Source organism: Macaca fascicularis, chromosome 16 (genome assembly GCF_037993035.2).
Source record: "Macaca fascicularis isolate 582-1 chromosome 16, T2T-MFA8v1.1".
Taxonomy (NCBI): Eukaryota; Metazoa; Chordata; class Mammalia; order Primates; family Cercopithecidae; genus Macaca; species Macaca fascicularis.
The window spans coordinates 20,945,481-20,969,510 of record NC_088390.1 but is presented as its reverse complement, the minus strand read 5'-3'; the positions used below and the strand labels follow the sequence as shown (position 1 = coordinate 20,969,510).

At 45.4% G+C, this 24,030-nt stretch overlaps 1 long non-coding RNA gene and 1 pseudogene across 1 annotated transcript; one reads left to right on the top strand and one right to left on the bottom strand.

Annotated features, from left to right (window-relative positions):
- Positions 1 to 291: 291 nt before the first annotated feature.
- LINC02693 (long intergenic non-protein coding RNA 2693) lies at positions 292 to 19,309 on the top strand. Its single transcript, XR_006693101.3, has 2 exons — positions 292 to 962; positions 15,364 to 19,309. It is a non-coding gene; the product is annotated as a long intergenic non-protein coding RNA 2693 (long non-coding RNA).
- On the bottom strand, positions 1,668 to 3,487 carry LOC102119665 (ATPase family AAA domain-containing protein 3C pseudogene; annotated as a pseudogene).
- Positions 19,310 to 24,030: the final 4,721 nt, after the last annotated feature.

Here is a 24,030-nt window from a genome sequence, read left to right as displayed (position 1 = left end):
AAATACCTTAGATGCGATTTGGATTCAGCGCTGGGCGAGCCCGCCCCCGCTGAGCCCACCCCGTCCCCTCCCACCCCGCCACGCCTCTCCCCGCCCTCTCCGCCCCCTGCCCCTCCGCCCCCTCCCTTTAGTCCCCCCGCCCCTCCGCCCCGCCCCCTCTCCGCCCCCTCCATCCAGCCCCGCCCCCTTCGCCCTGCCCCGCCCCTCCCCCCACTCCTCCCGGCCGAGCTCTGTCCCGCCCCCTCCACCTCGCCTAGTCCCCTCCGCCCGGCACCGCCCCCTGAGGCATGCGCAGTGCGCCTGCCCCGCGGGGCTGCATGTTTGAGGACTGCGCGTGGGTCTCCGAGACCGGTGTCTGAAGTCGTCAGTTTACTGCTTGTAACGAACATAGCGATCACCGGGAACCTGGAAGTAGAGACTCCTTTCCACCGTCCTTCCGTCCCTAGGGCTGCTGCTAATCCGCCCGCCGGCATCCAGGACCCCAGGCTGGCTGAACGCCGGCACCCATCTCGCGCCCCAGGGCCCGCTACGCGCCTGGCATAATGGGAAAAAAATCACCACGGAAAGGTCCAACCCCTCACCATGCAGACAGGAAGCTCGGCCACACGTGTAAGGACTCTTACGCCCCTTGGGGTTTCACCCCCGCTTCGCTGGTTCCAAAAGCCTGGATCGGGGCCTCCTTGTCCTGTGGGGGCCTCTCAGCCGCAAAAACACAGGCCCGAGCCCGCGGGCCTCCCACGCGCCGTGCATAGGCTGCGCTTCTGCGCCTCAGCACTGCGGCTGCGGGACCACCTGGCTCACTTTTCCATTCGGATGATGTCCCTGTACTTCGTGGCTGCAGGCTCCTCAAGCCCCAGGTCTGTGCGGGGACGAGCAAAGCAGCAGAATATCCATGCTACATCTTTCTGGAGCACCCATTTTACTACCAGAGTTGGAAGGAACGAAGTTAAGTAATTTCCAAGGCAAGTAATTAAAATTTTACGGTGAAAAGCCTGGAAACTCTTCTGCCGGTAATAACTGTCAGACATATCTGTGGCTGAAATGTCAGACTTTCTCTGAGAAAAAAAACTGAGAACTTGTTTCCCATTATTTAAAATAGGAAAAATTATAGGGCACAGCAAGTCAATAGAAAAAACCTACCAATTTCCTAACTCACAGTGTGGCAGTAGGTTTAAGTTGCACATAAGTTAGGATGTAAAATACTTAAATGTTGCCACTTGGTCACCCACATTTGATATGGTTGTTACCATGCAGTTGCCTTGTATGCAGTAGCAGTGGCTTGAGACCAGCAGTATCACTCATTTGTCAACACACCAAAGCTTTTCGAAGTCACCGTCATGATCCTGGTGGTCAACCAGTTGTTTCTGGAAGCAACATGTGGCTTTTCCAGCAAACTAGTTTAAAATGTTGTATTTCTTGAAAGCTCAAACTTTATCTCTACAACCATCAGCCAAAAAATTTGAGACAGATTCTTGTCTTTTGCCCAAACTGCACCATGATAGGGGCTCCAGGGATCCACCTGCTTCAGCCTCCCCAGTAGCTGAGACCACAAGTGTGCACCACCATGCCTGTTAATTTTTAATATTTTTGTAAAAACTACATCTCCCCACATTGCCCAGGCTGGTCTCGAACTTCTAGGCTCAAGCAATTTTCCTGCCTTGGCCTCCCAAAGTGCTGGAATTACAGCGGTGAGCCACCGACTGAGCTAGGAGTTAGAGACCAGCCTGGGCAACATGATGAAACCCCATCTCTACAAAAAATTTAAAAATTAGCTGGGAGTGGTGGCACTGCCGATAGTCCCAGCTACTCAGGAGGCTGAGGTGGGAGGATTCTTGAGCCCGGGAGATTCAGGCTGCAGTGAGCCGTGATTGCACCACTGTACTTCAGCCGGGGCAACAGTGCCAGACCCTACCCCCTCCCCCAAAAGAAAGAAAACTATTAGTTCATAATGCAGTTGATGAAATAATGTACATCCACAAAGAAAGGAGCAATCATAATATGTATATACTCAGTATTAAAATATTGTATATAGTATTACATATATAATATTGAATGCCTATAATGAATGGGGCACTGTTTTAAGCACTTTATTTATTTATTTATTTATTTATTTACGGCACCTGTGGGAGTTTATTAGGGGGAGAATTTCCTTAAATGTGCAGGGACCAGAAAGGCAGGGGTGGGAGGGGTCCGCAGCCAGGCTCCGTGAGGTGTGGTCTCCCCATGGACTCAGGTTGAGGGGTGCTCCTCCTCGGGCCCAGGCCATCCCTCTTCAGCAAGCGCATTTTCTGCTGGTGCTGCCGGACAAAGTCTCGCACACAGGTATCCAACATGGCCTTGGTGAGGACCCCATCCTCAGAGGCATACGCCGTGGCCTGACAGGACACAACCAGCTGTGCGATCTTCCGGCCCGACATGCCCTCCTTCAGCCAAGCGATCTCCACGCACTTCCTCCCATAGTCAAACTGGGCCAGCTTCAGGTGCTGCTTTCCTTCTGTGGCCGGCTTAAGAACATACTTGTCAAGATACATTCTCAGCAGGAGCTCCTGCTCCTCCTGCCGCGGCAGGTCGAAGTGAAACACCAAGTCGATGCAGTTGCGGATGTCCCAGTGGAACTGCTCGGGATGGCGGCTGGCCAGGACCAGCATGAATTTGTTGCTGCGCTGACTCGTGTGGCTTAGGAAGGCGTTCTGGGTGGCTCTGAGGTCCTCGTTTATCTCCTCAGTGGCTCTCTTCGGAAGGAAGGCGTCCGCGTCGTCTACTAAGAGCAGAAGGCCGCGCCGGCTGGTATTGGCCCAGTCAAACAGCTTGTGCATGGCGGTCACGCCTTCCCGCCCCATGGGGGCCACGTCCCCGCCTGTCATGATGGTGTAGTCCATGCCCGAGTGCACGGCGAGTTTCTTGGCAAACAGCGTCTTCCTGGTGCCTGGTGGCCCGTACAGCAGGACGTTCAGCTCGCACAGCAGGACGTTCAGCCCGTACAGCTGCAGTTCTTCTTCCTGTTCCTTGTTGCTATGGCAATGTCGCGCACCTGCGCTTCCAGGCTGGGATTCAGCACGACACCCTCCAGCACGTCCTGGGGCCAACTGAGGAGCCGCCGGCTGACCTGGAGGGGGTGCTGCAGCGCTTCCAGCACCGTGATGCGGGACTTCTTGCTCACCAGGAATGGCTTCAACAGCCCAGCCTCGATGAAGCGGGCCCCGGCGGCTGTCGCATTCTTGGCTGATTTTACCCCGACAGCCAGCAGCGTCAGCCCAACCACCGTGGCTGTCACTGTGTCCCGGTCTGTCACAAAGGCACGGAATCTTTCCCCAAACATGGTGACAGCCGTCCTGATGGACGCCAAGAAGGTCTGATGGTGCTTCCGCAGGGACACCTCTTGCTTCCCTAAGTTCTTCTCATTGACAAGTTGTTTGAGCTTGGACTGTTGCTCCAGCTTCAAAGCCTGCTCCTTCATCTGCACCAGATTCAGGGCATCCTTCGACATGGCCCAAAGGCACGGAGGCCACTGACATCTATCCCTTACGTGGTACCCAACGGACAGCCAAAGTGCATGACGGGACCACACTTATTTAAAGATGGTTCCTCCCAGGTGATTCAAGGATAAAGATACAATGGGTAATCAGTAACTAACAGGAAAAACTCTTGTGGAAACAGAGTTAAGAGGCCGGGCTCTGTGGCTCACACCTGTAATCCCTGCGCTCTGGGAGGCTGAGGCAGGTGCATCACCTGAGGTTAGGAGTTCGAGAGCAGCCTGGTCAACAGGGTGAAACCCTGCCTCTACCAAAAATACAAAAATTAGCTGGGCGTAGTGCGAGCCCCTGTAATCCCAGCTACTCGGGAGGCTGAAGCAGGAGAATCACTTAAACGTGGGAGGTGGAGGTTGCAGTGAGCTGAGATCACACCATTGCACTCCAGCCTGGGTGACAGACACTCTGTCTCAAAAAATAAAAAATAAAAAATAAAAAAATAGAGTGGGCCAGGCGCGGTGGCATACACCTGTAATTCCAGCATTTTGGGAGGCCAAGGCGGGCGGATCACAAGGTCAGTGAAGGGGTGGCCTGCCCCTCCACACCTGTGGGCATTTCTCGTTAGGTGGAACCAGAGACTTGAGAAAAGAAATGAGACACAGAGACAAAGTATAGAAAAAGAAAAAGTGGGCCCAGGGGACCAGCGCTCAGCATACAGGGGACTGGCGCCGGCCTAAGCACTTTATACTCATTATCCCACAAGGATTCTCTCTCGAGTAGGTCTGAGTATATTCAATTTAAAGACTAGTAAGCAATACATAGAATTGAACAGGAAACTATTTAAAACATAGAAGGCTCTCAAAAATACAGTGTGGAATGAGTAATGCAAGTTACAGAGATACATAGCACATTTATAGAAAGTGTAAAAACTTACAAAGTTAAACAGTATATTATTTAGAGAAACGATATATTATTTAGAGCTATTATTATGTAATAAAAGTATAATGAAAGTCAGGGAAATAATACTTTTTGTAAAACTTCAGATGAATGATTGTCCTAGATGGGGAGGCAAAGGGTTATATTAAGGAAGGGCCAACCATGCAGATGGCTTCAAATGTAGTGGTGTAAGTGATGGCTACAATGTATTTATTTTACTTTTATGTGAGTCGGTGTGTGTGTGTGTGTGTGTGTGTGTGTGTGTGTATGTATGTGTAGTTTTGTATGTATAAAATAGCTCATAATAATTTTTTTTTTTTTTGAGTTGGGGTGTTTCTCTGTCTCCCAGGCTGGAGTGCAGTGGCATGATCCCGGCTCACTACAGCCTCCAACTCTCAGGCTCAAGTGATCCTCCCACCTCAGCCTCCTGAGTACCTGGGATTACAAGTGCACACCACCATGCTTGGCTAAATTGTTTAAATCTTTGGTTGAGATGGGGTCTCACTCTGTTGTCCAGGCTGGACTTGAACTCCTGGTCTCAAACAATCTTCCTGCCTCTGCCTCCCCAAGTGCTGGTATTACAGGGTGAGTTGCTGTGACCAGCCTAATTTTTTTTTTTTATTTTTAAACAGCTTTATTGAGGAAAAATTCACGTACCTTATGATCCACTAAAGTTTACTATAATCACAGTTATGTGAAACCAACACCATGGTTAAGTTTAGAACATTTTTATCAGTCCTGTACCCTTTAGCTATCACCCTGTTATTCCCCCCAGCCCCTACCCCAGCTGTAAGCAACCACAAATCTAGTTGCCATCTCAATAGATTTGTCTTCTCTGGGCATTTCATATAAATCGATCCATATAAGTGTTTTTTCATGTCTGGCTTCTTCACATTTGTCTCATTCCAGAAGGTGACTGAATTGTTCCACAACTGGGAATACTAAGCTGTGGGGTGAATGTTTGGTTCCCAAGTGAATGTGAATGAGGCAGAGTGGAAGGAGAGTTCTTTTACTGAGGGAAAGGGGCAAGAACCAATGAAAGAAAGAGATCCAGCAGGAGGGGAGGGAGGAAGTGGGATGGAGAGCTGCTGAAAGCAAATGAACAGAGCTCTGGACCTTGACAGCAGAATAGAAGGTACAATGCAGCGGCGTGCAGGTCCTGAGGGGGAGGGAAGGGGAATGTGGAAAACAGCAGGTCATAAACTCTGAATTCCAGATGCTGAAGATGTGGGTCGCAGGGGTCTGGTCATCCCCTCACAGGCAGGGGCTGGAAAGTGGGGCTCTGCTCAGGTCCAGGAAGGAAGTGGGTACACAGGTGGTGTGGACATGTGCGTGGAAGCCCACAGTGTGAGGTGCAGAACTTCAGGGAGAACCTGCATTTGGGCTCCAGGCTAGTTGGAAGTATTCTTTCATTCAGCAGCCTTCCCATTAAGTGCCTGCTGTGTGACAGACATTGTAGAGCGCAGAGATGCAATCTTAGCTGTCCCAGCCTTCCAGGGACTTCCCTAGAAGACTGGGACATGGTTATTTTCCATCTCCCCACGGTTCACGGAACTGTATTCTGCATAAAACAGGCAAAGTACAACTATCATGGATTAGTACTTGAAGAAATGAAGTTTTTACCTTCATGTTTTTTACGAAAGGCAGTATCTGAGATGTAGCATTCTATATCTTTGGCTTCTTTAATGTTAGCTATACAGACAAAATAGAAAATGAAAAAAATTTCCAATATTAAATATTCACATTGATGTCTGTATTAGTTTATTTTGTGTTGCTATAAAAGAACACCCGAGGCTGGGTAATTTATGAAGAAAAGAGGTTTATTTGGCTCATGATTCTGCAGGCTGTACCAGCCTGGCACCAGCATCTGTTTCTGGTGAGGACCCTGGGAAGCCTCCAGTCATGGTGGAGGGGGAAGTGGAGCGAGGAAGAAAGGAGGTGGGTGCCATGTGCTTTCAAACAACCAGCTCTCATGTTTCATAGAGGAAGGACTCACTCACTACAACCGGGACAGCACCAAACCGTTCCTGAAGGATCTGACCCCAAGACCCAAACACCTGTCACTAGGCCCCACTTTCTTTTTTTTCTTTCTTTTTTTTTTGAGACAGAGTCTCACTCTCCCACCCAGACTGGAGTGCAGTGGCATGATCTCAGCTCACTGCAAGCTCCACCTCCCAGGTTCATGCCATTCTCCTGCCTCAGCCTCCCGAGTAGCTGGGACTACAGGTGCACACAACCATGCCTGGTTAATTTTTTGTTTTAGTAGAGACGGGGTTTCACCGTGTTAACCAGGATGATCTCAATCTGCTGACCTTGTGATCTGCCTGCCTTGGCCTCCCAAAGTGCTGGGATTATAGGGGCGCACCACCGTGCCCAGCCTAGGCCCTGCTTTCAACATTGGGAATCAAATTTCTTTTTTTTGTTTTGTTAAGGAGATAATCTCACTCTGTCACCCAGGGTGGAATGCAGTAGTGCAGTTGTAGCTCACTATAGAAGCCATGGCTGAGCTGAGCCATAGCTTACTGTGGCATCCAACTCCTGGGGCTCCAGAGATCCTCCCACCTCCGCCTCCTGAGTAGCTGGGATAACAGGCTCAATCCACCATGCCCAACTAATTTTTTTATTTTTTGTAGAGACAGGGTCTCACTAGGAGATCAAATTTCAACATGAGATTTGGAGAGGACAAATTTTCAAACTGTATCAATGTCAATAGGTTTTTTTTCACTCATAAAGAGTATCTATGTGTTAGGAACTTTAGATGTTTAAAAAGTGGTGGCAGGGGAGAAATATATAATAACGGGCACACACTGTATAATTTCCTCACATTTTAAATTACTCTGATAACTAATACATACATGGATTTATGGGTCTGGAATTTTTTCAGTGAGACATTTGTTTATAATTAAAATGTGGATTTTATCTCCTTATCCCTTTTTAATTCAGTCCCAGGCCTGAGCCACCATCCAAACATTCCTACATTGAAGCTGGGGTTTTTCCCTGAAAACGTTGCTTGTTAGGAAAACAGGATACAGTTACCTTGAGCCAGCTGGCCTTGGCCGCCAGGCCGCTCTCACGGGGAGTGTTATTCAGTGGGAAGTCGTGCTCCCTGCATGGCACCGCAGCCCCTCAGCTCTGAACTCAGCAAACACTGTCCCATTTTGCCCCCAGTAACAAGCACAGGGGCACCACCACAGGCTAGTACCCAGTGGGAACCAAGTCTTGGGAACTTACTGGAATTGTTGAAAGATATGTCCCTTTTTAGTAATGCATATGGCCCTAAATATTAGGTACAATCTGACTTCAGACTCAAGTCATCATGTGTTTTGGCTCAGCTGTGGCCTGCATATGGTATTGTTGATATTAGAAATGAAAATGCTGGTGAGCCACAGAAAGAAAAATCCTGTGTTTTCTGAAACTTTCAAACACCTTTGGCCTTGTTCGTTAATCACCTGGAAGGAAGAGAACCTATAAAAACTGGAAACGCAGTGGCCAGCAGCCAGCCCTTGAGAGGCTTGCTGAGCTGTGAGGGTCTGGAGGAGGATGCAGCTCTGCATTGCTTCTGCAGCCCCAGTGCAAAGCAATGTTGAATTCCAGCGTGATATCGAAATGAATGTATTTTACTGTAATGTTACATCTTACATTTTCTATTAAATCCTTTGTTCATAAATGGAAACAACAAAATGACAAATTATTTAACATTTTCATATTTTATAACCTTCCTGGCCTCTAGCAAAAAAAAAAAAAAAAAGAAAGAAGGAAAAAGAAATTTGATTCCCAATGTTGAAAGCAGACCGTAGTGAGAGGTGTTTGGGTGTTGGGGGCAGATCCTGCAGGAACGGCTTGGTGCTGTCCTGGCGTTAGTGAGTGAGTCCTTGCTCTATGAAACATGAGAGCTGGTTGTTTGAAAGCACCTGGCACCCACCTCCTTTCTTCATTGCTCCACTTTGCCTTCCATCATGACTGGAGGCAGCCTGAGCTTCAGAAGGAAGGCCGTCCTCTAAGATAGCCTGTCCAATATAAATATGACCTAGGCCTGTCTGGAGTTTTAAATTTTCTACTAGCCAGGTTAAAAAAACTAAAGAGAAACAGGTGGAATTGATTTGTGATAATATAATTTATTTGACCCAATATATCCAAAATATCATTATAATGTGTGATCAGTATAAAATTATTAATGAAACATTTTACATTTCTTTGTCCTGAATCTTTAAAACTCACCCCATATTTTACACTTCTAGCATATCCCAGTTCGGAGCAGCCACATTCCTGATGTTCTGAGGGCTCTGACTCCCTGACCTCAGGAAGGTGAAGGGCCTGAACCGAATTTCTCTGCCAGGAGCCAGGGAGCTCCCCCTCCCTACCCACATCTCTTTTCGGTCCCAAAGGAAGAGAGAGTGCCCTAAGAGGGCAGGGGCTGCCAGCAGGAGGTGGCCACAGGTACAACACTGCTACCCATCTGCTGCTTGGTGGGGCCATTCTCCCTCCAGAGATCAGAGGATAGCGGGGTCCCAGGAGGTGGGCCCTGTCCACAGCCTTGACCTCCAGAGATTAGATTTGGAGGGAATAGATTCCAGACAAATGCTTTACCTTGCTATTTGGCCTTGGCCCTAGTGGTCAGGCTGTCATCTGTTTCCTCCTGTGTTGTGTGATACTGTGTGAGTTTTAAGCACATACGTGTCTACATGCATTTCTTTATAATTCAAGGGACCCAACTTCTAATAAGGGGAAAAGGAATTAGGTACCTAGATGGTTCCTACCGTTTGCCAGCTAACTTGTAATCAGCATGTTGTTAATCCTGGCATCCTGTCTGCTCTGGGTGTGTTAGTTCACTGTTACTGTGTAATAAGCCGTCCCAAAACTTATTTAGCTCATAATTGAGCAGGTCAGCAATTTATGGCAGGCTCCTGCCATGAATGAATTGTGATACCTGTAAAACCTGCCATACCTTTATCAGGCATAGCAATCTTCATGTGTGTGTATGGGAGAAGGGCGTCAGCTGCTGGTGACCAGGCAGCTCTGCTGTTGAGAGTGAGTTGGCTGTGGACTGGCCAACTTCGGTTCTCTTCCCCAAAATGTTTCATCCTCTAGCAGGCTAACCTGGGCTTGTTGTCATGGAGATGGCAGGGTTCTGAAAGAAAAGGAAGAATCATTCAAGACCTTTTGAGACTGGACCCAAAACTGCCAGCTGGATCCAAGTCTTTGGGAAACAGATTCTACCTCTGGATGGGAGCAGCTGTAAAAGCACGTTGCAAAGGGTGCAGATACAGGGAGGGATGAAGAATTGCTGTTGCTTTTGCAGTTAGCATCACTATGCCTTTTCTTGCAGACAAGATTTATATAACTGTCCAAGTCAAGGAACTTGTCCAAAGCCCCATAGCTACTAAGCGGGCTGTGCTGGGCCTCAGGATCTGCTCGGCCTGACTCCGGAACACATCCACCTCCATGGCCGCACTATCACACGGCTTCCCTGGGCCTTCCGGGTTCCGGAGGGTGACTCTTCTGCAATAGAGGCAGGATTCCTGCAAGATTCTCATCCTTGTAGTATTCTTCTCCGTTAGGAATATTCCTCTCCAGATAATGATTGGGAAGCGTCTTGGAATAACTTGGAATAATTTTGGGGAAATGGTTGAAGGCTGAGTTAAGAAATCAAGGCACTAGCACTATATTTTTCATTTCTAATCATAGGAGAAATTTGAAAACATGTATAAAGCACTCCACATGTTTGGAAATTCTTTTCATCCCATCTTGGCATTTGGAGGCTATTACTGGTCTTCAACACAGACTAAATCAAAATGCTGTGCCCAAAACAACCTCTTCCTCTGAAAGCACCCGATGTAAAGATAGACCTGCTGAGAAGACATTTCCTCCTGCTGCAATTTAGTCAAGCAGCTGAGCATGTCTTGAAGCCGTCCTTTGATTTTAACAGGACAGAGCTGTTTTCTAAGACTGCCCGCCACCCCTCCCTGTAAAGCTGAGATGCTGCAATGAGGCAAATCCCCACAGCACACAAGGAAATCAGGCACAGCCGATGCATCCTTTAGCACAGCTAAGGTTCTCACCCTTGATGCACCTTACAATTACCTGGGTGGCAGGGGGCTTTTAAAATTCCCAAAACTGAAGTTGCAACAGACCAGTGAAATCAGAATCCCTGGGGCAGGATCCAGACACCCTTGCTGTTTAAAGCTCTCCAACTGGTTACGGTGTGTGGCCAGCGTTGAGAACCACTGCTTGAAACCAACATCTTCTGATGAACTAGTAGCAAATGGTTTCTCAAATGAATGTAAAGTCTTTGCTGCTGAGCTATAGCCTTTCAGTCTTACTTGCGTTATTTACATACTGTCTTTTGCAGGACCTGACCTCTGCTACTCATTTTGTTTGACTCAACTCAATTTCACAAGTACTGAGTGCATATGATGTGCAGAGCACCATGCTGGTTATTGTGTCCTTGGTTTGGGGAGGACTTTGCTGGGAAATAAAATCACATCGTCAGAAATAAGAGTCTTGCTACTTATCAAATTGAGGCAAAAATGGGAAGACCTAAGGGGTCTCACCCAAGGGTTGGGACATTAATAGATACATCAGAATATGACAGTTCATCTGATGATGCTGTGGGTAGAAGTGTCCCACTTTGAAACAAAACAAAACACTGCTGTTACTTTGAGATACTAAATTATGTGTGCAAATATGTGGTATTTAAATATTTTGTTGATACATAGCATGCATACAGAAGTATGGGCATAAAGCGTTCACTTATGCTCGACATATATTATGACAAAGTTAATACACGTGGGTAACCACGAAATAGAAGCAGCCTCACTCATGTGGTCCACAAGCGCTTTCTCCCTCCCGCCTCCTCAAAGGTACCAGTGTCTTAACAGCTGACATTATAGATCAGTTTCGTCTTTCTGTGCAAGGTGTTTCATTACAGAAAAGTTTAAATATATGCAAAATGAACAAAACTGTATAATAGACCCGTGACCCAGCTTCAACAGCTAGTAATCATGTGCCATTTTTGTTTCTTCTGTACCTCAGCCCTTTCCCTACCCCTCACTTTATGTATTTTTTTAGTTCTTTTTTGGTGAGGTAAGATATACATGCATTGAAAGGCACAAATCTTAATTGTACAGCTTTGAAAAATAAATAACACCCATATAACCATCACCCCTTTTCAGAATGGAATATTTCCATCATCCCCAGAAACCTCCCTCATGCTCATTCCTAGGCAATTTTTAACTCCCCCAGAGGAAAGTACTGTTGTGGGGGTTTTTTAACCATTAAGTTCATTTTGCTTGAAATCATACAATATACATTTTTATGTCCAGCTGTCTCAGCATAATGCTTGTGAGACACCTCCATAGTGTGTATTTTAGTTTATTCCTTTGAATTGCTGAATAGTATTCTGCTGTATAAATGCACTGTGGTTTGTTCATACATTTTTCTGTTGATGAATATTTGGGCTATTTCCTGCTTTGGGCTATCATATTAGTAAAGATCTATGAATATCCTTATACAAGTACTTTTTTGTATTGTTTTATTCCTTTATTAGCATTGAAGTGACACATATTTTCATTTTTTAGCAGTTGCTCCAGGTATTACAATGTGCATCATTAACATTCTCACAGTCTATAGTTAATATTGTACTATTACAGTGAGTGTAAAACAGAAAAACTTACTACAGAATAGCACCATTTATCTCCTATCCTTTGTGCTGTTGTTGCCATAAATTTTATATCTGTACATGTCAAAAACCCCACAACACAGTATTATATTTGCTTTAGTCATAGATCTTTAGATGAAATTAAGAGGGAAAAAAAGAAAAATATATTAATAAATATTTGGAGGGAGATATTTTGAGGCCACAGAAACATACTGTTTCTTCTTTAAGTTTCATCCAATTTTTGCATTCATTGATGACTCTTTCCTGCAGTAATGATTACTGTAGTGTTCTAGTGGTAGTTTTCTATTTGTGCTATCCTTCAACATTTATTACTTGGAATTCTTCTGTGAGGAAGATTTGTCTTTCCTTCCTGATTGATTTAATCTTTTCTATATCAGTATGGACTTGTGGCTATTTCTTTTATGTTCTGGGTTATAATTTAGTGCTGTCATAATTATTTGCCACTCACATTGTTCCACCTTGAGTCACAGAAAGCTCTTCCAGGTTGGCTTCTTTTGACATGTCTCCACCCTTTTATGTTTTTTAAAAGCACTTTTTTATTTTCTGGCACTGCAAGATGCTCTAGTCTCATCTTGTGTTTTTCATGGCAGGCCTAGAATTAGTCTTTTCTCCAAGAAGCCCGGGTTTCTTTTATAGGAGAATGGTATATAGAAACTAAGATCTGGGTACTGGGTGTGCTCATTAATACTGGGATATCACTGCTTCTAGGCTCTCTCAGCATAGTTTGGAAACATTCACATGTTTCCAAACATGTGTGCATGAATACAAACTCAGCATCTACCTATCTATATCTGTCTATCTAAACAGATACATTAAAATAGACAAAGGTTCATACTGACATTCCTAACTCCAGTGCAGCACCTCAGGATTTATTCTAGCATTCTCCCTTTGCTTATTTGTAACTCTTTCACCTACAGAGAGAAACTGGGATCTAATTCTCTGAAATATATTTGCTAACATGGAAAATCATTTCAGAATTGCTAACCCATACCCTGAAACAAATTTGCCAACAGTATATTTGTGTACAGTTCTTGAGTCTTACAGTATGCAGTCAAAACAGTATTTTCCAAGGTTACTTAGGTGAAGACTTTTTTTCCCCACACTCTTCAATATGGGTTAGTCATAATTTGTAATGCAGTAAGATTCATTTGTCACCCACTGCATTCCATCTGACCCCCTCACCATCTTTGTTGATTTTTAAATTTACGTAGAATAAAACCTGTAGCAGACGCTTTTTCTACATCAGTTGAGATAATCATGATTTGCCACTCCATTCTGTTAATGCAGTGATGTTTGAATGTTCAACCATCCTTGTATTCCAGGAATAAATTCTTCTTGGTCATAGTGTATAATTATTTTAATATGCTGCTGAATTTAGTTTGTTGGTATTTTGTTGAGGATTTCTGCATTGGTATGCATCAGGGAAGTGATATGGATCTCTAGTTTTCTTGTCTACTTTTTTTTTTCTGGCTTCGGTACAGGGTAATTCTGACCTCATAGAATGTCATAGAATGAGTTTAGAAATGTTCTCTCATTTTCAATTTTTTTAGAAGAGTTGTATTAGTGTTATTTAAATGTTTGGTAAGATTCACCAGTGAAACCATCTGGTTCAGGGCCTTTCTTTGTCAGAAAGTTTTTGATGACGGATTCAATCTTAGTAGTTACGGGGTCTATTCTAATTTTCTGTTTTTTCATTATTCAGTCCTAGTAGGTTTTGTATACCTAAGAATTTGTCTATTTTATCTAGACTGTCCTATTTGTTGGCAAACAGTTGTTTATAGTACACCTCTTATAATTCTTTATTTCTGTAGAATTCATAATAATGTCCCACTGTCATTTCTGGCTTTGAGTCTCTTTTTCTTAGTCAATCTAGCTAAAGTTTTGTCAGTTTTGTTCATCTTTTCAAAAACCAACTTTTGGTTTTGTTTATTTACTGATAAGGAGGGATTTATTTCTGTCATATACTGTTTGTTGTTTATATGCCTTACAGCTTTTTTGTTCTTCATTTCCTACATACTGTCTTCTTTTGTATTTAATTGATTTTTGGTAATGAAATGTTTTAATTTCCTCATTTCCTTTTGTATATATTCTATTTTGTGTGTGTGTGTGTGTGTATGTGTATGTGTGTGTCATCATGGGTATTACATTTAACTTGCAAGTTTATTCATTTTATTCAGTTGTATAAACATACTGTAATTTATTTATCCATTCTACCCTTTATGGTCCTTTGGATTTTAATTATTGGACTTTTTGTTAGAGCAGTTTTAGATTTACATGAAAAAATGAGTCAGGGAATTCCCATATACCCAGTCTCCTGCCCACATGCTCTGTTGTTACCCTTACAGCCTTGCCTTGTGGTACATTTGTTACAGTTGATGAACAATGTAGAAACATTATTATTAACTAAAATTCATTAGAGGTCACTCTTTGTGTTGTACCTTCTATAATTTTGAGAAATGTGTAATGACATGACATGTATCCATCATTAATGCAGCATACAGAATAGTTTCACTGTCTTAAAATATCCCTTGTGCCTCAGCTATTTGTTTCTTTCTTTCACCCTCCCCTTCCCACAACCCTGATAACTATTGCTCTCTTTACTGTTTCCATAGAATATCATGTGGAATTTTACAGAATATCGTATGGTTGGAATTCTATAGTACATAGCATTCAAATGGGCTCCTTTCACTTGCCAATATGCATTTAAGTTTCCTGTGTGTCTTTTCATGGCTTGTGAGCTCAGTTTTAAATCAAGGAATAATAATTTATTGTGTGAATCCACAACAGTTTATCCATTCACCTACTGAAAGGCATCTTGATTGCCTCCAAGTTTTAGCAATTATGAATAAAGCTGTCATAAACATTTACGTGGAAGTTTTTGTGTGAATATAAGTTGTCAGCTTATATATAAGGGTATACTTAGCTTTATAAGGAACTGCCAGGCCAGGCACAGTAACTCATGTCTGTAATCCCAGCACTTTGGAAAGTTGAGGTGGAAGGATTGCTTGAGCCCAGGAGTTCATGACCAGCCTGGGCAATATAATGAGACCTTGTCTCTACAAAATAAATTTAAAAATTAACCAGGCATGGTGGCGCCTGTTGGTGTTAATATCATTGTTATGCAACCTGCTCTAGGAAGTGACGATCCTGTGTTCTCTAAGATGAACGTAATGAGCATCACTCAAGTCAGTAGTCACAACCCATCATTAGCAGAAGCTCAGAAAATAAGATGTTAAATGCCTGGCCATTAAGTTTTCTTATCTTTGTTCATTTCTACAGAATCATCTCCCCTGCCCCACAAACGTGAAAGAAAAGACAAGAGAAGCACCCGAGAAGAGGAGGGGAGAAGTGCCCCAGAAAAAAGTCATCCAGTCTCTGAAGCTTCGCCCAGGTGGGCACAGGCCAGCCAGCCTCTCCTCTGGTTGCCCAGCCAGCTGCAGGCTGTCATATAACCTTCCACCCGGCGTGCTTTTGAGTGTGTGGAAGTGCTGTATGCCCTCTTCTTTGAAAACCTGTTGAGCAAATGCCTCCGCATTTTATGCCCCTTCAACCTCCACCTCCAAGGGCCCCCAAGACCAAACACGCTGTGCACACACAGCAGCTCTTTGTGTCCCGCTCCTGGCCGATCTCCTGCATCATCTCGTTGAGCTCCATTGAACTCCGCAGTCTGTATACTCTGTGGAACTCAGTGTCTTCTTGCTCCATGGAACTCAGGGTCTTCATTTTCCATGGAACTCAAAGTCTTCTTGCTCTGTGGAACTTGAGGTCTCCTGGCTCCATGGAACTCAGGGTCCTTGTGCTCTGTGGTACTCGGGGTCTGTGTGCTCCATGTAACTCGGGGACTGCATGCTCCGTGGAAAGCACTGGGACACACTTGACCCCCCACACCCACACATACATCCTTCATTTTAATCCTGCCCCTCACCTGTCCACCCTGTGAGGCTTCTTCACCCCCACTCTGCTTTGAGCTCACGCCGGGTCTTTCGGGCTGGCCTGAAGCATGGGTGTTGGTAGGAGGAAGTGGCTGAGGTCACACGTTCAGGCAAATTCTGCTGGTGTTGCACCTGATGGAGCTGCCTGGAGAGGATATTTCCTTGGAGGATGTGCCTTGGTGGCCACTGGCTTCTTATGCTGCCCACACCGCTGCTGATTCCATGGAGGAGCCACAGGGCCACACTGGGGGCTGTTCTGGAATTGGTGGTTTTCATCTGCATGTTAGGTAAGAACTGGCAGGCACCTTGGCTGTCCTTGTGGCCTCTGCCCTGCCCCTGGCCCTCCCCAGGTTGCTGATTTTCTGAGCTGCTGCTCTTCCAGGAGGAATTAAAGGTGGGAATGGCTGAAACCTGTGCTTTGGATTAGCAGAGACCCTAGGCTGTGTCATGCAGAAAAGGGAAGGATTGCAGATGGTGGCGGGATCAGCCGAAGGCAGGGGCTTCACTGTGATGCTGGAGCCCTCCATGTTGGGATGTTTGCATACAGCCCAGGTTCAGTTAGGTGGCCCATCAGTGAGTCCTGGATCTGGTCTCACTCACAAGCCATGGACAACATGAGCTCAATTTGCCAGGGCTCCCTGGGAGGGGATTGGAGAGCCTAAGAAAGAGGCTGGGCTGCCTGTTACGCCCACCCCACACCCTGCCTCCTGTAACCCCTTAGGAGGTCAGCCAGAGACAGTAACTCAAAACCTCGGCTTTGGGCAGCCAGATGCCCAGAAATGAGGGAGAGGGCAGGCCTAGACACCAAAATAAAAGTCTATATATTTTAATATAAATACCAGAGGTGTTTGAACCAGAGCAACTCCATCTTGAATAGGTCCTGGGTAATTTAGGCCCCACCCTTAAGCCTGGAGAATCTTGAATGAGGCTGAGACCTACTGGGCTGCATTCCCAGGAAGGTAGGCATTCTAAGTCACAGGATGAGATAGGAGGTTGGCACAAGATACAGGTCACAAAGACCTTGCTGATAAAACAGGTTGCGGTAAAGAAGCCAGCCACAACCAAGATGGTGATGAAAGTGATGTCTGGTTGTCCTCACTGCTCATTGTATGCTAATTATGATGCATTAGCATGCTAAAAGACACTCCCACGAGCATCATGACAGTTTAGGAATGCCATGGCAATGGCAGGAAGTTACCCTATATGGTCTAAAAGGGGGACAAACCCTCAATTCCAGGAATTGCCCACACCTTTCCTGGAAGACTCATGGATAATCCACCCCTTGTTTAGTATATAATCAAAAAGTAACAATAAGTACAAGCAGTTGAGCACCCCATGCCACTGCTCTGCCTATGGAGTGGCCATTCTTTCATTCCTTTATTTTCTCTAATAAACTTGCTTTCACTTTATGGATTCACCTCGAATTCTTTCTTGCACGAGATCCAAGAATTCTCTGTTGGGGTCTGGATCAGGACCCCTTCCCAGTAACATAAATATGTAATGAAACAAAGGTCCATAACTTGACCCAATTGGAAACACAAAATTTACTATAAGGATTTATATAACAAAGAGATAAAAGGAGCCCTGATTGTCTTTTGTGCCTGTACAGCACGGGCTCCAGATTAACAAATGCTAAAATGCACCAATTGACAAAGCTTCATGAACTTAGTCAATGCTGGGACTCAAGTTACAGTTATACCTGGGATGAACACTGCAATGCCTGTAATCCTGGCAAAATAACTATAGAGGAAAAATAGGCATGCTTTATTTTAACTGTAGCTTTGCCTAACTTTCGCATAGGCATAATACTCATTGCCCTAAAATATGCTCTAACACAGTGAATAATAAATATGATTCAATTAAGTCTTTGGCACTTATAAATTGGCTTGGACCTTGGAGGTCCCCAGTGAAAATAGTTAATATGACTATGACTATGAGACAAATTGGACCTTGCAGATCCCCAGTTAAAATAGTTAATACGACTCTGTAAGTTATAGCCAGATGTGTTAGTTTGCTAGGGCTACCAGAGCCTGGGTGACTTTAACAATACAAATGTATTTCCTCACTGTTCTGGAGGCTGGAATTCCAAGACTGAGGTGTGGGGGATTTGGTTTCTCTGAGGCCTCACTCCTGACCTGAGATGACCCTTCCTATGAGCACACCGAGCACTGAGGTCTCTATGTCTCCAGATTTCTTCTTTTATAGCGACACCTGTCATGTTGGATTAGGGCCCACCTTAATGGTCTCATTTTAACTTACTCACATCCTTTAAAGGCTGTATCTGTAAATATGGGCACATTCTGAGGTACTGGGGGTAAGGGCTTCAACATGTAATTTTGGGAGAGACACAATTCCGATGTACAGGACCTTCAAGTTTAAAACTTAATATATGAAACCTAATTAATAAAAGGGTGATTCTGTCCACTGTTTCTCCATTTGACAGCTCAGTCTTGCCTGTGCTTAAGCCTGGAAGAAATAAGTGGTGCTTCACAGTAGAGTCCTACAACCTTAACATTGTAATCCTTTCATTAAGGCCCCTATACCCAATAGCCAGTATTAAAGAACTTACTGACCCCATCCAATCAACAACTGGTAAAGATTTTGCTATTATAGATTCAGCTATCATGTTCTGTTCAGTGCCTACTTCAATAGCCTCTCTGCCCTAATTCACCTTCACCTGCAATGAGACATGGTACTTCTTTTCTAGGCTACCCATGGGGTACCCCAACATCATTGCCACCACATATAGTCTTCATAGAGTGCTTAAGTACACCCAGCTTTCTCCAGGAGCTCAGGTTACCCAGACCCTCATCCGAGACAGCATTGCCCTGGAGCTCATAGCTGGAGATGACATCCCCCAGGGAGTTTGATCTCTACAGGGAAATCAAACTCAGGGAAAACTTTGATCTCTACAAACCATGACATGTAGAGAGGCTCACACATCTGATTCAACAATCACTGATCCAGTGGTCCATGGACACATTTGCCCACAAGGAATAACCTAGAATCTCTCTCTGGTAGGGGTCAGGGGCTGAGTAGAACTTAGTTTTTAATCATTAGACATAGGCAAGGTGTTTAAGTTACTACACTTTCAAGCAGTATGGCCCTCACTCAAAGTGAGGTAAATATTGCTGCAAAGGAGCAACAGCTGCATTGTTGGAGTTTTGCTTTTGAGGGCTGTGTGTGTGTGCGCGTGCACGTGCATTGATTTCTTTCACAAAATACATTTTCAAATATTTCCTTACTCCAATCAACATTGCCCCTTCCTTTTAAATAAAGTTTTTGAAAACTAATAAGCCTATTTTTTATTTACATTTTTTACTTACATTTCTTTACAAACTGTTTGCTATTAGTCTACAGTGAAAAGTCAACACTTTATAAAATAAGATTGGCATTTAAAAGCTTGTCAATTCTAATACTTTGAAAGGCTATACCCATTTTCAGAAAGTCTGGGCTATTCAAAATATTTTACAAAATTCTGAAACTTTGAAAAGTTGCAGGATTTGGGGACAGCAAGATGAGGTGTTTTCTCTAACAGCCAGTTTTGTTCACTGTATTATGAAATAAGTACTTTTTAAATTAACACCTTGAATTCCAAATTATATTTTTGAAAATCAATAATGATTTTTGTAAAAATAGAAAGTCTGTTGTACCTTTATCTTAAAATTCATTTCTTATCTATTTTCTAGATTTGATGTTTTGCCATTTTAAAGGATACTAGACAAGAGGATCTCAATTTGGATCATTATCTTGGGCTCCTAATATCCTAATATAATTTTAAATCATCCCAAACAATGCATTATTACCATATATATCAACAATTCCCAAACTGCTATAAGCTATGTATACTATTGATATTTTTCAGCTAAAATATACTTATAAATACATAAAAATATAAAAATATTTTTAACTATGTGTTGTTATGCAATAATGCACTTTTCAAAAAGAAACGATATAGCAGTCTCAAGAATACCTGGAAGCTGCATGAAAATTCTTGATTCCTTTTAAATATAGTGACAGAAAAAGATGTAAATCTAACAATTGGCTGTTTTTATTGTATAAAGTTTTTTCTATAAGTACATGTGAATTAAGCATTTGTTAATCCACATTTCCCATATCACCAGCGCTGTGTGCCCATGGCACGGCTATTCTAACACTGCAGCTGCAGGGCTGAGGGTGGCAGACTGGGCACCTGCACTGAGCTGCATTCGTCACACAGTTGGACCAGCCCTAAGCTGGGAGTGGAAGCATCCTGACGTGAAAAGCTGTTTGCCAAGTACAATGACCACACATTTCGTCTATTTTGAATCCACCATCACAACAAAATCTACACTTGACAGATAAGACAGGCAGATATGATCTTTGAACACGAGTGAGAAAGATGTTCACACAGACTCCCATCCTCCCTCACATGACGGGAGGATTAAAATGGCAGTGGAGGAGTGGATGTTCAGCTCAGGGGTAGATCAGTGACACTGTCACAGCTATTTTAGGACCTGAAATATTTATATGAGCCTATTCCAAACCCTAATAATACATAAATAATGAACTCAGAACTGTACACAAAGGGAAACAAAAAACCACTCTGATGGTGTCCAGGTCCCTCATCAACTCCCCAGCAGTCAAGGAGGTCAAGGCTGGTCTCAAACTCCTGGGCTCAAGTGATCCGCCCACCTTGGTTTCCCAAAGCTCTGGGATTACGGGCATAAGCGACCACACACGGCCTAGTAAGTTCTTTCCATATGTTTGGAATGAATGTGTTTCCAAGGATAAAAGCTTACAATGACATCTTTCTTACCTGTAAGATACCCGAAGAGCAGAGAGAGGGTCCCCAGGCTGGCTAAGCATCCGGAACACTGGGGGAGCTTTAAAAACACAGATACAAATGATTGTGCCTCTCCCCTTACTTACTGAGTCACAATCCCAGGGATAGAAGCACCCAGAGATCTGTCTTTTCAGAACTTCTCCGGCTCTCCAGGTGGTGCTGACGATCAGGCAGATTGAGAGCCAGTGCTGCAGGCAGCCCGTCCCAGACATCGGGAGCAGGAGAGTCACGCAGGGCTAAGTCAGACTGAAGGTTCTGGTGCACCAGGGGTGGGGAGGGGCTTGAGAGCTGGCCTTTCCAACAAGCTTCCCAGAGAGGCTGGTTTGCTGATCCTCAGACCAGGCTTTGAGGGTGCGCAGCACTCTTCCTCTACGTGTGTGTCCACACACCTGGCACCTTTGTTGTTGCATTGCCCCAGGTATAAAGTGCAGGGTGCCCCCTCTATGCCTTCAGCCCCACTCTGTCCTCTGCTGACCCCCAAATCGCTGGGGTTTGGACTTGCCTTTATAAAGGGAGCTCTCAGCTCAGGCATGAAGTGCAGGGTGCCCCCTCTATGCCTTCAGCCCTGCTCTCTCCCCTGCTGACCCCCAAAACGCTGGGGTTTGGACTTGCCTTTATAAAGGGAGCTCTCAGCTCAGGGGTGGGACCTCCCTGCTGGCCCCCTCTTCCCAAGGCCCAGCATCAGCAGGAGCTGCTCCAGCAAATCATCCTGAGAGGTCTATGTGGTGTGAAAGGCTCAGGGAGACTGCTCTGTTTATTGTCAAGGGCCAGGAAACAGAGCCTGGGAACAAAGTGCTCAACCGAGTGGTGTTGATTGACAAGATAGGGCGGGGTGCGGAGGAGACTTCCACACACAGCAGGACTGAGTGAGCACCAATTCTTCCTTCTAACACTGGCACCAAGGAGAGACCGCAGTCCCTTCCCATAAAGGCCGTGAACAAAAGGAAGCATCGCTTGGTGTGCCAGCTCCTCTGGGGCAGGAGAACAAGAGGTGACTTGAAGCGGGGTCGGGAGCCCCATCCCAAGCACAGTGGATGCTGAAGGGGGCCCCAGGCTCCCCAGGTCCTGGGCTTCTCTTGATTCTCAATGTTAAGCTTGTTGATTGAATATAGTTGGTTAATGTGGACCCCAAGGCAAGGAAAAGACACAGGCCAAGAACCGGGGGCTTCAGTCAGCTCTGAAAAGTCAGGAAGAGCTTTTTTTTTTTTTTTTTTTTTTTTTTTTTGAGACCAAGTCTCACTGTGTTGCCCAGGCTGGAGTGCAGTGGTGTGATCTCCACTCACTGCAAGCTCCCCCTCCTGGGTTCACGCCATTCTCCTGCCTCAACCTCCCGAGTAGCTGGGACTACAGGCACCTGCTACCACACTCGGCTAATTTTTTGTATTTTTAGTAGAGACGGTGTTTCACCGTGTTAGCCAGGAAGGTCTCGATCTCCTGACCTTGTGATCTGCCCACCTCGGCCTCCCAAAGTGCTGGGATTACAGGTGTGAGCCACTGCGCCCCGCGAGGAAGAGCATTTCTAACATCCAAATGCAAACGTCTGCCACCCCGGGCTGCTCCCCTCTGGAAACTGCACCGCAGGGTACAATAGGTCCCAGGTTTGCCTTTCCTAATTCCCTGCACCACCCAGCTCCCGCCTCCCTCACTGTGCGGGATGAGAGGTCCACACACCCTTTCCTTCTCACCTTTGAAATGGCAGTGGTGGCTGCAACCTGGGAGCTGAGGGTGTCCTGAGCTGGTGAGACCCCCACCAGGGGCCCTGGGTGCCTGCCGGCCACAGGCTGAGCCATCCAGTCTGTGCACAGCCAAGCCTCAGCTACCAGGATTTCCTTCCTGTGGAACTGGGCCTTCCATCCAGAGAGGCTTGCAGCAAAGAGCAGAAATGGGCTTTCTCAGTCAGGAGTGGTGGCTCACGCCCGTAATCCCAGCACTTTGGGAGGCTGAGGCAGGTAGATCACGAGGTCAGGAGATCCAGACCATATTGGCTAACACAGTGAAACCCCGTCTCTATAAAAATACAAAAAATTAGCCAGGTGTGCTGGTGGGAGAATGTAGTCCCAGCTACTCGGGAGGCTGAGGCAGGAGAATGGTGTGAACCCGGGAGGTGGAGCTTGCAGTGAGCCGAGATAGCGCCACTGCACTCCAGCCTGGGTGACGAGTGAGACCCTGTCTCAAAAAAAAAAAAAAAAAAAAAAAAGAAGTGGGCTTTCTCTCTGCTGGTGTAGGAAAGCCATGGCAGGAAGGCGGTACCAACAACACACAACTGCCTGTCCCATATGGGGTCCCAGACCTCCTGCCTCCCGGCTTTCCTGCCCCTTTCCTTTGTAAGTGTGCTCTTTAATTAAGTGTCCTCTTTATAATTGTGTCCAAATGTTCACACTGTCTCAAGTGATGCTGGAGCCACAGCCTGGGGCCACTGCAGGTCCCTCCTCTGGAGCAAAGGGTCTTCGTCACAGTGTTTCTCTAAAACCATATCCATCCTGAGTGACACTTATTTTAGAAACAGATAGAACTGGTGAAGAAAGGGTTGAGCATTAGAAAATGTCTCTGGATTTCAAAGAAGTTGGCCACTATCTATGGGAAATTGGGGGTAAGTAACTGCTCTTTAAGTAAATGAGGACAGGCCAGGCATGGTGGTTCACGCCTGTAATTTCAACACTTTGGGAGGCTGATGCGGGTGGATCACTTGAGGTCAAGAGTATGAGACCAGCCTGGCCAACATGGCAAAACCCCATCTCTACTAAAAATACAAAAATTAGCTGGGCATGGTGGCATGCACCTGTAATCCCAGCTATTCAGGAGGCTGAGGCAGGAGAGTTGCTTTAACCCAGGAGACAGAGGTTGCAGTGAGCCGAGATTGCACCACTGCACTCCAGCCTGGGTGACAGAGCAACACTCCATCTCAAAAAAAAGTAAATGAGAACAAAATCCCAAAGGCTAGAGCCACCGCCCAGCGCATGCTCAGGATCAAAATGCTCCTGTGGGTCCCTTCCCACCTGAATGCTCTATTTTAAAATGAAGGTCCAGGAAAAGGGGAGAGCATGTCATTACTAAGGTTCAGAGTTAAATAGAGACACTCTTCCACCAATGACAGCCATGATGGGCCACCTGAGCTTTCTTTGGTTTTCCCTGCCATTTGCATGGTACTCGACTGCACTTGAATGAGGAGTCCTGAGGGTGCTCACAGCA